The sequence below is a fragment of the Triticum dicoccoides genome, chromosome 7B (assembly GCF_002162155.2).
Source record: "Triticum dicoccoides isolate Atlit2015 ecotype Zavitan chromosome 7B, WEW_v2.0, whole genome shotgun sequence".
NCBI classification, from domain to species: Eukaryota; Viridiplantae; Streptophyta; class Magnoliopsida; order Poales; family Poaceae; genus Triticum; species Triticum dicoccoides.
In genome coordinates, this window is record NC_041393.1 from 223,077,931 (window position 1) to 223,094,033 (window position 16,103).

At 44.5% G+C, this 16,103-nt stretch overlaps 1 long non-coding RNA gene across 1 annotated transcript; it reads right to left on the bottom strand.

Annotated features, from left to right (window-relative positions):
- Positions 1-11,202: 11,202 nt before the first annotated feature.
- On the bottom strand, positions 11,203-15,301 carry LOC119340706. The gene is made up of 2 exons (XR_005164649.1): positions 14,957-15,301; positions 11,203-14,818 (listed from the first exon to the last, which is right to left on the bottom strand). It is a non-coding gene; the product is annotated as an uncharacterized LOC119340706 (long non-coding RNA).
- Positions 15,302-16,103: the final 802 nt, after the last annotated feature.

The window sequence follows — 16,103 nt, forward strand, 5'->3', positions numbered from 1 at the left end:
TAAAGTGCAGCAAGTTGGCCCAATCCTTTATGTAGCAAAGGATAAGCCTGGACAATTTCTAATAATGAGAAATGAGCTCCCGAGGACACATGGGAATTATCGTCAAGCTAGTTTTCATCACGTTCATATGATTCGCGTTCGGTACTTTGATAGTTTGATATGTGGGTGGACCGGTGCTTGGGTACTGCCCTTACTTGGACAAGCATCGCACTTATGATTAAGCCCTATTGCAAGCATCCGCAACTACAAAAGAAGTATTAAGGTAAACCTAACCACAACATTAAACATATGGATCCAAATCAGCCCCTAACGAAGCAACGCATAAACTAGGGTTTAAGCTTCTGTCACTCTAGCAACCGATCGTCTACTTATTACTTCCCTATGCCTTCCTCTAGGCCCAAATAATGGTGAAGTGTCATATAGTCGACGTTCACATAACACCACTAGAGGAAAAAACAACATACATCTCATCAAAATATCGAACGAATACCAAATTCACATGACTACTAATAGCAAGACTTCACCCATGTCCTCAGGAACAAACGTAACTACTCACAAAGCATATTCATGTTCATAATCAGAGGAGTAATAATATGCATAAAGGATCTGAGCATATGATCTTCCACCAAGTAAACCAATTAGCATCAACTACAAGGAGTAATCAACACTACTAGCAACCCACAGGTACCAATTTGTGGTTTTGATACAAGATTGGATACAAGAGATGAACTAGGGTTTTGAGAGGAGATGGTGTTGGTGAAGATGTTGATGGAGATTGACCCCCTCCCGATGAGAGGATCATTGGTGATGACGTTGGTCATGATTTCCCCCTCCCGGAGGGAAGTGTCCCCAGCAGAACAGCTCTGCTGGAGCCCTAGATTGGTTCCGCCAAGGTTCCGCCTCGTGGCGGCGGAGTTTCGTCCCGTAAGCTTGCCCATGTTTTTTGCTGGGGTAAAAGCTCTAATATAGCAGAAGATGGACACTGGGGGCCCACCAGGGGGGCCAGGAGATAGGGGGGCGCACCCAGTAGGGGGGGGGGCTCCACTCTCCTAGACAGGGTGTGGGCCCCCTGGTGTATTTCTTTCGCCCAATAATTCTTATTAATTCCAAAAACATGTTTCGTGGAGTTTCAGGATTTTTGGAGCAGTGCAGAATAGGTTTCCAATGTTTGCTCCTTTTCCAGCCAGAATTTCAGGTGCCGACATTCCCCCTCTTCATGATAAACCTTGTAAAATAAGAGAGAATAGCCATAAGTATTGAGATATAATGTGTAATAACAGCCCATAATGCAATAAATATTGATATAAAAGCATGATGCAAAATGGACGTATCAATCACCCACTGAAACCGGTTCCAGAATGGGCAGTTGACCAAACTGGGTTCTTGATCTTCCACATATGGGTTGCGCCGACGCCTTTCCCAGAACTCCGTTGCAGACATCTCTATCATAGACTTGGCCCTATGCTTGGGCTTGTTTGCAACAGTCTTCTTGGGCTGAGAAGGAGGAGGAACACTCGAGGAAGCAGCCCCAGACTCAGAAGTGTGATAATGCTTTGAACTAGAACGCCCGGGGTTGATACGATGGACCGGTTGCTTTGAAGGTCCATCACCTGGAATCAAACACAAGAACACGAGACACAACACAAGAGAACAAGCATAAGCCAGCAGAAAGAGCAAAAAATATCAAGGTTCGGTAAAAAAGGATGAAGTTGGCATCCAGCGGTAGTACCACCGGAAGCCCTCAGGCGGTAGTACTGCTCCAGGAGGGCGGTAGTACCGCTCTAGGCGGAGGGGCAGCGGTTCCTTACTGCCGCGGCCAAATCCGGCACTGCCGGGATGCCAAATTCAAAAAATGTCCTACCAAACATCAATCTATCTAGTCTAGAAGCCTTCTCCAACCTACTGAAGCCTTGATTTAGCCAAAAATCAAGAAATGCAACAACTATTGCCCCTAAAATCTAGCTCTGAAACCTAGGCACACATAGAAGAGGAATGGGGGCAATACCGGCATCCATGGCAAGAGGACGGGGTGGGGATCGATTCCACCAGAGGAAATGGAGAGGGACGACCCGGAGACAGCGGCCCGCTGGAGCCCTCACGCGGCGATTGCATCGCTGGAGCGAGAGGAAGACTGAGAGGGGCGAGCGAATGGGTATGGGGGAGAAGAAACTCCCCCTGCCCAACATAACCCCCCAGTCCCACCCTGTAGCGATAGTACCGCTCGGGTGGCGGTAGTGTCGCTTGATGAAAGTCAGTGGTAGTGATGTCTACTACGCAACTTTATTCTTGTAGACTTGTGTTGGGCCTCCAAGCGCAGAGTTTTGTAGGACAATAGCAATTTTCCCTCAAGTGGATGACCTAAGGTTTATCAATCCGTGGGAGGTGTAGGATGAAGATGGTCTCTCTCAAGCAACCCTGCAACCAAATAACAAAAAAGTCTCTTGTGTCCCCAACACACACAATACAATGGCAAATTGTATAGGTGCACTAGTTCGGCAAAGAGATGGTGATAAAAGTGTAATATTGATGGTAGAAATATATTTTTATAATCTAAATAAATAAAAACAGCAAGGTAGAAAATAGTAAACGGGCACAAAAACGGTGTTGCAATGCTTAAAAATGAGGCCTAGGGTCAGTACTTTCGCTAGTGCAACCTCTCAACAATGCTAACATAGTTGGATCATATGATTATCCCTCAAAGTGCAATAAAGAATCACTCCTGAGTTCCTATTAGTGGAGAACAAAAGATAGGAATTGTTTGTAGGTCACGAAACCACCTCAAAGCTATTCTTTCCGTTCGATCTATTCAAGAGTTTGTACTAAAATAACACAAAGCTTTTTTTCCATTCGATCTATCCTAGAGTTAGTACTAGAATAATACCAAAGCAAATTCATATTCATAATACTCAATCCACACAAATAACTATAAAGAGACCCCAAAGTTTCCGTCGGAGAAAAACGTGCATCAACCCCTATGCATAGATTACCCCAATATCACCGCGGGAATCCGTGAGTTGAATGCCATAACACATATCAAGTGAATCAATAAGATACCTCATTGTCACCTCAAGTATTCATATTGCAAGACATATATCATGTGTTCTCATCTCCGAATATTCAATCCGACAAGACAAAACTTTGAAGGGTAAAGATTCAGTTCATCATAACAAGAGTATAGAGGTGAGAAACATCATATGATCCGACTATATTAACAAATCCCATGATATAGATAACGAGAGAGAGAGAGAGAGAGATCAAACACATAGATACTGGTACAAACCCTCCGCCCCTAGGGTGGACTACTCCCTCCTCATCGTGGTGGCCACCGGGATGATGAAGATGGCCATCGGTGATGATTCCCCCCTCCGGCAAGGTGCCAGAACATGGTCTAGATTAGATCTCGTGGATACAGAGGCCTTGCGGCGGTGGAATTCTGATCTAGGGCTACCCCGAAGGGTTTTGGAATATTTGGGATTTTATAGGGCGAAGAAGGGGTGCGGGAGGCCACTGAGGTGGGCACAACCTACCTGGGTGCACCAGAGGGCCCTGGCACGCACTAGTGGGTTGTGCCCCCCTCGGGGCACCCCCCAGGTGCAGCTCAGGCCTATTGGGTTCCTTCTGGTGCAGAAAAAATCTCCAAAAAGTTACGCGGTGTTTGGACTCCGCTTGATATTGATTTCCCGCGATGTAAAAACAAGCAAAAAATAGCAACTTGCACTGGGCACTGGGTCAATAGGTTAGTCCCAAAAATGATATGAAGTTGCTATAAAATGATTGTAAAACATCCAAGAATGATAATATAATGGCATTAATACTTCATAAATTATAGATATGTTGGAGACGTATTAGGTAGTACCGCGCGCCCCAGCGGTAGTACCGCCTAGCGAGACACGCAACAACTAGAACGAAAGAACGGCTAAGCTCAAGCAATGACGAGGAGAGGGAGAAAGAAACAAAAACTCAAAGGAAAAAAACACCCACGAGAGGACAAGAAACAAAAACACACAACTATCAAAGATAGGGTGGTGGCCGAGGCCACCTATGTTTGAGTTAAGTGGTATGGCACCGCGAAGATTTTAACTTTGGGCTCATGACCAAAACTCATCTTTGAAGAACAAGTACCATAAAAAATGGCTAATGTGAAATACGTGATCAATTTATGCATAATGGGGGGAGGGAGAGTTCATTGAGAGAACAACACTCCCCCTATATCCATGCCTACACCTAAACAAGACATCAAGTAGAGTATGGTGGGGCGTGCAAAGGTTCAAGCCACATTGCTCAAATCAATGATATTTAGCTCATGCCTTTAACTTGCGGAATCTTGCTTCATCCAAGGGCTTCGTGAAAATATCTGCAAGGTTATCATGAGTGTTGACATATTTGAGCTCGATCTCCTCTCGCCTAATGTGATCCCGGATGAAGTGATACCGAATCTCAATATGCTTCGTCTTGAAGTGTTGCACCGGGTTGAGAGAAATCTTGATGGCACTTTCATTGTCACACCAACAAGAGAGAGAGAGATCAAACACATAGCTACTGGTACGAACCCTTAGCCCCGAGGGTGGACTACTCCTTCCTCATCGTGGTGGCCACCGGGATGATGAAGATGGCCACCAGTGATGATTCCCCCCTCCAGCATTGCCAGGGGGATGAACCTCGGGCAAGCAACGGAACCCGGATCCTTTTCAAAACAACGGGGCCAGCATCGCCCCTCAAGCCGGCACGCGCTTGGCCGAGTCGCTCGACCCGGCCAAACCCCGCGTCCCGGACAAACTCTCCGACCCGACCTAGTACCTCGACTCGGCCTCGACAACTAGTACAAGACAGCCGAACCCGACACAACCAAGGCTTCCTCAACAAGCCAGCTCCACCCGTGGCATGCTCCGCAATCCAGCCACGGGTCAGCTCCCGTCCCATCCAAGCCGTACGATGGGATGAGTCTTCAGCCACTGATGACCAAGGCAACAGTTCCCCGCCCATGCCTCTGGTCAGCTGGAGCATGGCAACAGTGCCCCTCACCTACCCGCTGACTAGGGCCGGCGTGTCTACAGTGCCCCCGCCATCACCGCTGACGACAGCAAGCGACGACCCGATGGAGTGCCACTGTACACGACTCGACTCGGCCACGCCCTGACGATCGACAAGATGGCGCACATTCCCCCTAGGCACGCGGGGCCCGCACCTAGGGGAACCCGGCGAACCACAGGCCCCCAGCGGGTCCCAGCCCGGGTCCCCAAACGCCGATGACCCAGACCCACCGACTTGTAACATTACCATTGTATCCCTGGGGGGTTGGCCTATAAAACCCCCCAGGAGCCCACGCATACCAAAGAGGGAGAGATAACGTAGAGAGGAACTAGCCACCAAACAGTAACATTCACCCGGGGAGAAGGAGCAGCCTAAGCCTTGGCCTGCCTTCCTCCCCCCTCGATACAGCTCTAGGAGCAACCTTGTACTGTCGAACATCAAACTACACTCGGCAGGACTAGGGGTGTTATCTCTCTGGAGAGCTCCGAACCTGGGTATGTCTTGCATCCTACGCTCGCTCGTACCAACCCTGCCTCTGGAGCCCACCAGTGCCCTCGAGCCTCCTCCTCTCTTTAGCCATCCCGTGGCATCTGCCGTGCGCCCACCACGACAGTTGGCGCCCACCGTGGGGCAGCTCGAGGAGCTGGCCGGGAGCATGCTTCAGACGGGGCCCTTCTCCTACTCCGACGAGTCCGTCATGCTGGCGGACGACATCGTCGACGCACTCGCTGCCTCCTTCGCCGCGCTGCGCATCTCTGATGCACCCACGGCTACCCCAGCGAGGTACTCAGCTACTCCGACTCCCCCCTCTCCCTCGGCGGTGGCATTTCCGATGGGGCAATGGACGTCCACGTGGAGGTCTTCGTCACCGGTGATGGCGCATCCTCCTCATCGAGCAAGACGAGGAAGGCTGCCAAAGCCAGGGCCGCAGCAAAACGGACCGAGTCGTCCGACCCGTTGTGCACCGTGATGCAGAGCTTCCGCGTCCCCATCGGCACCGACGTCAACGCCACCAACGTCGTTGAGGCCCAGGCCCAGCTCGAGGAAAGGAGCCAGCAGATGCTGGACCTGTCTGAGACGCTCGCCACCACCCAGCGTCGCCTGGATTCCGCTCAGCTGGAGCGCAATGCCGCCTATGGATTCACGCCCGCCACGGCCGAGCCGAGCCGGGTCGCCGATATGCGTGCCCGGGGAGGAGCGATCGGCCAGGCCCTCGGCGCCATCCCGACCGTCTATGAGACCCCAGCGAAGAACATGCGCACTGTCCAGGCAGCCGCAGTCGACCTGGATCAGCTCACGGGCGAGGAACTAAAGGAGCACATCGGACGGATGCGTGATCTCCTCAACGCGGCCAACACTCAGCAAGACCGCCTCAACCAGCTCGCCAAGCCGGCGGGATCCGGCTCCGCCCACATCGGCGGACCCGGCGAACTTCAGCACACAGCTTCCTCGCCACCCAACGAGGTGCACTCCGCCCGAGTCCAGACTCGGCGTGACCCGGCCAACACGGTCGCCGGCGGTTTGGGCGACGAGCCCATCCCAGAGATCCAGCGCGGACCCGGCCAGCATGGCCGGTGTCCGGCTCCAACCGACCCAGCCCCTCGTGGCTTGGTCGCCAGTCGACTCGGCCCACGCGCCATTGTTCCGGAGAACGGAGTTTTAGTCATCTTGCCCATGAGGCATGGTTCACAAGCACCAAGTGATTCATAATCAAGTGATTCCAAAAGCCGATCAGTATGGAGTTTCTTCATGCGCTTTACACCAATATGACCTAAACGGCAGTGCCACAAATAAGTTGCACTATCATTATCAACTTTGCATCTTCTGGCTTCAATATTATGAACATGTGTATCTCCACGATCGAGATTCAATAAAATAGACCACTCTACAAGGGTGCATGACCATAAAAGATATTACTCATATAAATAGAACAACCATTATTCTCTGATTTAAATGAATAACCGTCTCGCATCAAACAAGATCCAGATATAATGTTCATGCTGAACGCTGGCACCAAATAACAATTATTCAGGTCTAAAACTAATCCCGAAGGTAGATGTAGAGGTAGCGTGCCAACGGCGATCACATCGACCTTGGAACCATTTCTGACGCGCATCATCACCTCGTCCTTAGCCAATCTTCGTTTAATCCGTAGCCCATGTTTCGAGTTGCAAATATGAGCAAAAGAACCAGCATCAAATACCCAGGCGCTACTACGAGCATTAGTAAGGTACACATCAATAACATGTATATCAAATATACCTTTCACTTTGCCATCCTTCTTATCCGCCAAATACTTGGGGCAGTTCCGCTTCCAGTGACCAGTCCCTTTGCAGTAGAAGCACTCAGTTTCAGGCTTAGGTCCAGACTTGGGCTTCTTCTCGGGAGTAGCAACTTGCTTGCTATTCTTCTTGAAGTTCCCCTTCTTCCCTTTGCCCTTTTTTCTTGAAACTAGTGGTCTTGTTAACCATCAATATTTGATGCTCCTTCTTGATTTCTACCTCCGCAGCCTTTAGCTTTGCGAAGAGCTTGGGAATCATTTTCGTCATCCCTTGCATATTATAGTTCATGACGAAGCCTTTATAGCTTGGTGGCAGTGATTGAAGAACTCTGCCAATGACACTATCATCAGGAAGATTAACTCCCAGCTGAGTCAAGTGGTTATGGTACCCAAACATTCTGAGTATGTGTTCACTGATAGAACTATTCTCCTCCATTTTGCAGCTACAGAACTTGTTGGAGACTTCATATCTCTCAACTCGAGCATTTTCTTGAAATATTAACTTCAACTCTTGGAACATCTCATATGCTCCATGACGTTCAAAACGTCTTTGAAGTCCCGAATCTAAGACGTAAAGCATGGCACACTGAACTATCGAGTAGTCATCAACACGCGTCTGCCAGGCATTCACAATGTTTGTAGTTGCTGGCGCAGGCGGTACACCTAGCGGTGCTTCTAGGACGTAATTTTTCTGTGCACCAATGAGGATAATCCTCAAGTTATGGACCCAGTCCGTGTAATTGCTACCATCATCTTTCAACTATGCTTTCTCTAGGAACACATTAAAATTCATGGGAACGGTAGCACGGACCATTGATCTACAACAACATAGACATGCAAAAACTATCAGGACTAAGTTCATGATAAATTAAAGTTCAGTTAATCATATTACTTAAGAACTCCCACTTAGATAGACATCCCTCTAGTCATCTAAGTGATCATGTGATCCAAATCAACTGAACCATGTTCGATCATCACGTGAGATGGAGTAGTTTTCAATGGTGAACATCACTATGTTGATCATATCTACTATATGATCCACGTTCGACCTTTCGGTCTCAGTGTCCCGAGGCCATATCTGCATATGCTAGGCTCGTCAAATTTAACCCAAGTATTGTGCATGTGCAAAACTGGCTTGCATCCGTTGTATGTGAACGTACAACTTATCACACCCGATCATCACGTGGTGTCTCGGCACGACGAACTGTAGCAATGGTGCATACTCAGGGAGAACACTTATACCTTGGAATTTAGTAAGGGATCATCTTATAATGCTACCACCGTACTAAGCGAAATAAGATGCATAAAAATATAAACATCACATGCAATCAAAATATGTGACATGATATGGACATCATCATCTTGTGCTCATGATCTCCATCACCGAAGCATCATCATGATCTCCATCGTCACCGGCTTGACACCTTGATCTCCATCGTAACATCATTGTCGTCTCGCCAACTATTGCTACGACGACTATCGCTGCCGCTTAGTGATAAAGTAAAGCAATTACATGGCGATTGCATTTCATACAATAAAGCGACAACCAATGGCTCCTGCCAGTTGCTGATAACTCTGTTACAAAACATGATCATTTCATACGACAATTTATATCACATCATGTCTTGACCATATCACATCACAACAAGCCCTGCCAAAACAAGTTAGACGTCCTCTACTTTGTTGTTGCAAGTTTTACGTGGCTTCTACGGGCTTCTAGCAAGAACCGTTCTTACCTACGCATCAAAACCACAATGATTTTTCGCCAAGTGTGTTGTTTTAACCTTCAACAAGGACCGGCCGTAGTCAAACTCGATTCAACTAAAGTTGGAGAAATAGACACCCGCCAGCCACCTATGTGCAAAAGCACGTCGGTAGAACCAGTCTCATAAACGCGGTCATGTAATGTCGGCCTGGGCCGCTTCATCCAACAATACCGCCAAATCAAAGTAAGATGTTGGTGGTAAGCAGTATGACTATTGTCGCCCACAACTCTTTGTGTTCTACTCATGCAAATAACATCTATGCATAGACCTGGCTCGGATGCCACTGTTGGGGAACGTAGTAATTCAAAAAATATCCCACAATCATGCAAGATCTATCTAGGAGATGCATAGCAACGAGATGGGAGAGTGGTCCACGTACTCTAGTAGACCGAAAGCGGAAGCGTTTAGTAACGCGGTTGATCTAGTCGAACGTCTTCACGATCCAACTGATCCAAGTACCGAACGTACGGCACCTCCGTGTTCAGCACATGTTTAGCATGATGACGTCCCTCGAGCTCTTGATCCAGTTGAGGACGAGGGGGAGTTCCGCCAGCATGACGGCGTGGCGACGGTGTTGATGATGTTACCAACGCAGGGCTTCGCCTAAGCACTACGACGATATGATCGAGGTGTTAAACTGTGGAGGGGGCACCGCACACGGCTAAGAGAATAACTGTTATGCCATGGGGTGCCTCCTGCCCCCGTATATAAAGGAGAGAGGAGGAGGCCGGCGTCCTAGGAGGGGTGCGCCTATAGGGGGAGTCCAACTAGGATTCCCAATCCTACTTGGAGTCTCCTTCCTTTTCCAAGAGGGGGAGAGAGGGAAAGAGGTGGAGGAGAAAGAGGAAAGGGGGGGGGGGGCGACCCCTCCCCTAGTCCAATTCGGTTTGGGCTAGGGGGCGCGCGCCTCCACCTGGCCGCTGCCTCCTCTCTTCCACTAAGGACCATGAAGGCCCATTAATCCCCCGGGGGGGTTCCGGTAACCTCCCGGTACTCCGAAAAATGCCCGAACTTTTCTGAAACCTTTCCGATGTCCGAACATAACCTTGCAATATATCAATCTTTATGTCTCGACCATTTCGAGACTCCTCTTCACGTTCGTGATCTCATCCGGGACTCCGAACAAACTTCGGTCATCAAAAAACACATAACTCATAATACAAATCGTCATCAAACGTTAAGCGTGCAGACCATATGGGTTCGAGATCTATGTAGACATGATCGAGACACATCTCCGATCAATAACCAATAGCGGAACATGGATGCTCATATTGGCTCCTACATATTCTACGAAGATCTTTATCGGTCAAAAACCGTACAACAACATACATTGTTCCCTTTGTCATCGGTATGTTACTTTCCCGAGATTCGATCGTCGGTATCATCATACCTAGTTCAATCTTGTTACTGGCAAGTCTCTTTACTCGTTTTGTAATGCTTTATCCTGCAACTAACTCATTATTCACATTGCTTGCAAGGCTTATAGTGATGAGCATTATCGAGAGGGCCTAGAGATACCTCTCCAATACACGCAGTGAAAAATCCTAATCTCGATCTATGCCAACCCAACAAACACCTTCGGAGACACATGTATAGCATTTTTATAATCACCCAGTTACGTTGTGATGTTTGATAGCACACAAGGTGTTCCTCCGGTATTCGAAAGTTGCATAATCTCATAGTCTGAGGAACATGTATAATCTTCTATCTATTATATAATTAAAACAAGAGTAAAATAAGCCACCACGTTCGTCCACATATGCTAATATTGTTTACACCGTTCGATTAGAGTAATAACGGCTGAGATTTAAAGATTTTTACGTAACATTGTAAGTATATGTACATGTAGTATTGGACTTTCATGTTATCACGTTATATTGGACCTTTAGAAAAAGGACAAAAGAAGGGAGATCAATAGGAAAAGACACGCTGCTCTCCGATCAAGAAGAAAAAAAGGGACATCAATAGGAAAAGGCACACTGCTGTCCGATCGTGGTAGAGTTACCTATAACTATCGTTAGGTATGAATTAGTTAGGCATTGTCCTTCCATCAACGTGTCCAAGTGTATACCCGTGAGACACAAACAAATCAAACCAGTAAAAAATAAATTAAGATAGGGAACCTTACGTGCAGCCAATTCCATACGTGGACACAATGTATACGGATACACGCATGCAAATAAGACATGTATATGGACTACATAGAGGACTCCACAAGGACTTTCCAAGGCATGATGGAAAAAAAGGACTTGCCAAGGCAACCACGACAGATAAAAAGGCATACATCCGACCGCACCCAACACATGCCCAAAGAATTAGGTCAGCCAAATATGCTACCAGGCTAGCATACTACCAATAAATTCAAAGTCTTCTGATTCAACTAGGCAACGTCACAACGCCGGACGTAGTCGTGCCCAAGCAACCTTCTGAGTGGCCTCTCACCTGAATCATCAAGGTCCGTAATTGCTATTCTGGATCCAATCCTTTTGAGTGGCCTCTCACCTGAATCATAGGTTTGTAATTGTTATTCTTGACCCGATCTACGGGCTGCCAGATGTAGTCGTGCCCAAGCAACCTTTTGAGTGGCCTCTCAACAGAATCATCAAGGTTTGTATTCTGGACACAATCTTCATACGTGCATTATTAATTCACTAGAGATTGTATGATCCTTTTACAGCAATGTCATACAACAAGCTTGGAGAGTTCACAACAAGAAGACAAGACTGTGTATTGAAGCGCAAGTAATGAGAATATGAGATTAATCAATTCTACAACCAAATGGCTTTGGATCCCCAATATGATATTCATGCATGAAAAAGTTTAGTCATTACATATATATTTGAAGATTGTTCTATTGTTCTATACAATTAAGTATATTTTGCCGATATGAAATTCATGGATGAAAAGGTTTACTCATTATATATTTACTTGCATATTGTTCTATTGTTTTATAGAACTACTAAGTACATTTCGATTGTTTTCACATGGCCAAACAATTCATGCCACTATCAGGAAGAAGTTTATAGACACATATAGATCAAAGATAAATGAGAATCTATTTATACATTTAGAAATTTTAAGGTTCTGGAATCCACAAAGTATAACCGAGTAAGCAGTGAAATATAATTATGTCTGCGTACATTACAAAAGTAGAGGCGAAAGGATCATCTGAAGGTTACCCAGCTTACTACTTCGAGTTTGCTACAAAAGAAACATTAGAAGAACATGCAGAGAAATATAAAAGAATGCTCACATATCTCTATAGTCTATAGTTGTAAATAAGACTTTCAAGATATTAATATTTTTAACTTCAAAATAATTAACTCCGCTTTTAAAGACATCATTGGATTACTCACCCAAACGAAGCATGTGGAATCATTAATAAAAAAGAAAGAACTCTGAAAATTCATACTTCAGCCAAATTGCAATTGTAATATCAGACTAAGTTCATAATACGTAACCATTCCTCAAATTTTAATTGGACTAACTTCATTGACATGGCATCAATTTTTCTAGATTATACTCTTTAGGGGTGATAAAATTATTGTTAGTTTATGAGAAAATTTTACTTATAGCTTCAATGAGGATCTAAATGGCAACCGAACTGTCCTTACTGTGACCTCAGCAATGATGCAGAAGTTCAATGATAAGTTCATTAATGTTACAAGCTCTTCTATTATTTACCAAAATATGTGCAACAGATTTTTCTTTGATTAAACATAGTTGTGCTTAATGTCAAGTGCCACAAGAATATATATAGATTTAGATATACCAAAAACTTCGGTATATCTTGGTTAAAGTTTGGGGTATCATTATACAGATCTAGATATACTCATATGTGAGATTCATAACATATATTTCTTTGACTAAGCATTGTTGAGGAGGTTAATTTGCATTTAATTCATTACAAAATGCCTACTGTGTTCTTTTTTTTGACTGAGAAATAGTAGGAGAGGCACCTAATATGCTATAATAATATATAATAAGTATTTACATGGCTAGGAGGAAAGTCCCACCAAAGGAAAACAAACAAGCAGAGTCTAAAGTGAATTTACAAAAGAAGTGATATAATCACTGAGATCAGGGGACACTCTGTATCTAAGCCAGGTAAGATCAGCCTTAGTTCTCTCAAGCCAAGCTCTATATGAAGGACTGATCTGATTGAAGATGAAGTTATTTCTCTCCTTCCAAATATTCCAAGCAGTAATGGTGAAGATTTCAAAGAAAATTCTACCGGAATAAATTTCACGTACTGTGTTTGTAGTTTCCTAACTAATAAGTATATCTCACATATGATGCGTAGAATTTTGGATGATGTGTTACAAAAAGCAACGAAGAACCATAACATGGATGCGAAAAAGGTGGTTGATTTTCTCAGAGTACATACTTATCAATTTTTAGAGACATGTATAATCTTTGAAATGTATTTTTATTTTGTAGAAAAATAACAATTGAGATTCACCTCAGAAAAGGATATGTCAATTGGTTGCCCATGGGAGAAGAACCACATGATACTATGGGACTATAGTAAATGAGTTGATGGGTGTGAAGAAAAAATGTCAGCATCACATGGACTCTACAATGGCAAAAGAAACTGATGGAGATCTATTGTATTATCGGATGGCTCAAATGATGAATGCACCGACATAAGTGTGCAAGAATGAAAGGAGAAATATGTACGTTGGGAACAAGAAACATGTTGAAGCAAAAGTAAAAAAACCTACAATGCTTGAAGATAAAGACTCAGTTGCCCGTTGTGGCAAAATAAGATGTAGTGTTACTGCAGCCGTTAGGAGAGCACAAAAAATAACCAAAGAGGTAGATGGCCACAAGACCGGAATTGTTGATGTAAAATGCTATTCCCTTTGTAAAGAAATATAAGAGCGTTTAGATCACTAGTCTTATATTTCTTTATGGAGGGAGTACAAGACAAGTGGGCAGTTAGAAGATACAGTAGACAGAAAAAACACAAAATTAGTTGATTAGTAGCTTATAGTGAAACTAAGGCAGACTACTACTGAGATGGAGAAGAACACTTGACATCTACCGATATAATGATGTGAGTTATTAGATAACAAAAGTATTGAATTTAGCACTACAAGAATCATGACATGTTGTATTTATTTGATTGAAATATGAGTTTTCTGCTCTTCATGACAACTCTTCAATCCAACAGACTTTTCAGATCAAGAGAAATATTAGAAAGGCTTCAATATTATCCTATGTCAATTAACACATGGATCTTGCTTTGTATTAGATACACGTATATGTAATATTTTTTTTGGTGAATACGCTTAGCAGCGTATCATTTCATTGATAGGTAGAAGGGTGTTCACAAGTTACAGGGATGCTCCCTCGCAGACGTACACAAGCCGGCGTCTAGGAGGTTGCAAGGTGGAGCAGAGGGAGGAGGATGCTCAGCCTCGGGACACAAGGTTTAATTTACAGGTATAAATCGCGGCTAGCCCTCTACGCTCAGCACAGGTGGAGCAGACGTATATGTAATATAACTTGCAAATATATGCTAAAAAAATCATTATATATTTTTAGCTCAGTTAGAGGCTGAAAACATACATGTGAAGAATCACCCGCTATGGAGGAAGTAGGAATGATACGAAGCTGTAGCACATACATGTGAAAACCCGGCATGACGAACAATGAGGGCCACAACTCACCTCAGCCAGCCGACACATCTCTGTCTTATTATTTCTTCAACATCTGCTTCACATCTGATTTGGCACTTCACGACCACAAATTTCAACAAATAAAACACAATGTATAAATAGTCTAATTTGACAGGGAATAGTGACAAAAATAAAACAAAATGTACTATATAATGATATGGTCGGAGTACAAGAGACAACCATGTAAAACTTACACTGGCAGAGGTCTGAAAGCACCAACCATGAGGAAGGCGAGAACTCGCCACCAACGGGCTAAGACCTACCCAAATGAGTTCATCGCTGCTGCATGCCCAATCTAAGATCACCAGAGCTAGGGTTTGGGGACAGTACCAAAACAGAAGGAAACTGGAAGATAAGAGACAAGAAGTAGCGCCGGGATAGATCAGGAATTAGTTTCACATAAGCTAGCGGCGGCATCTTCCTTCGCCGGCTGCCAATCGAAGGCGGCAGTGTATGTGGATAAGGTCATGAGGAGTGTGGAGTGGATTGACGGAGATGGGAGAGACGAATTCTAAAGAGTCACCAGTCCTTTCCTTCGAGAAAATTGTTACAGAGTTTTTTCTTAGGGGAAATTTATTTGTTACGGAGTGATATAGTTTACTAAATGAATCAGATGGGCATGAATCACGTCTGCTGGGCCTCTACTACCCATACATGGGCTTGGGAAAGTTGGGTGCTCCATATAGAAAAAAGAACAATTCTTTGTCCATCCCAAATTTGAAATCCCATCGTACTATTTTCTTGCGAGGCGATCCCATACTAGGCTCTCATTAAACTTCAACTTTTTTCTGCGCATAAACTTAAAATTCAACTTACATGGTATCGTAACTACTATTTTATTCAAAAACAAGAAAACATGAAATATCGCTTCAACCCTCTCAAGACAATTACTCAACACTCGACAAGAACAAACATGCATTATTACGGTATTATTGTTCGCCTCTTCTTTTATCTTCATGCATTGCAAACTAATTAATTTTGTACTCCCCCCGTAAAGAAATATAAGAGCATTTAGATCACTAAAGTAGTGATCTAAACGCTCTTATATTTCTTTAAAGAGGGAGTACCATGAAATTCCCACAATTTCTGGCGTGGCTCTTCTGTTCAATCGCTTCTTTTCTTTGAGGAACACTAACAACTTCAAATCTCAAAAATAAATAAATTCAAAACACACTTTAGAAGATATGATCATGAATCTAGAAAAACTTCAAACCACTCTTTAGAAGATACAATCATGAAAGCAATATGAAAATACGATCTAATAACCAAAGTCCTATTAAGATACCGAGCTCAAATGCACCATGGTGAACAGTAACCTCGAAAAAGTGATAAAAAATTGAA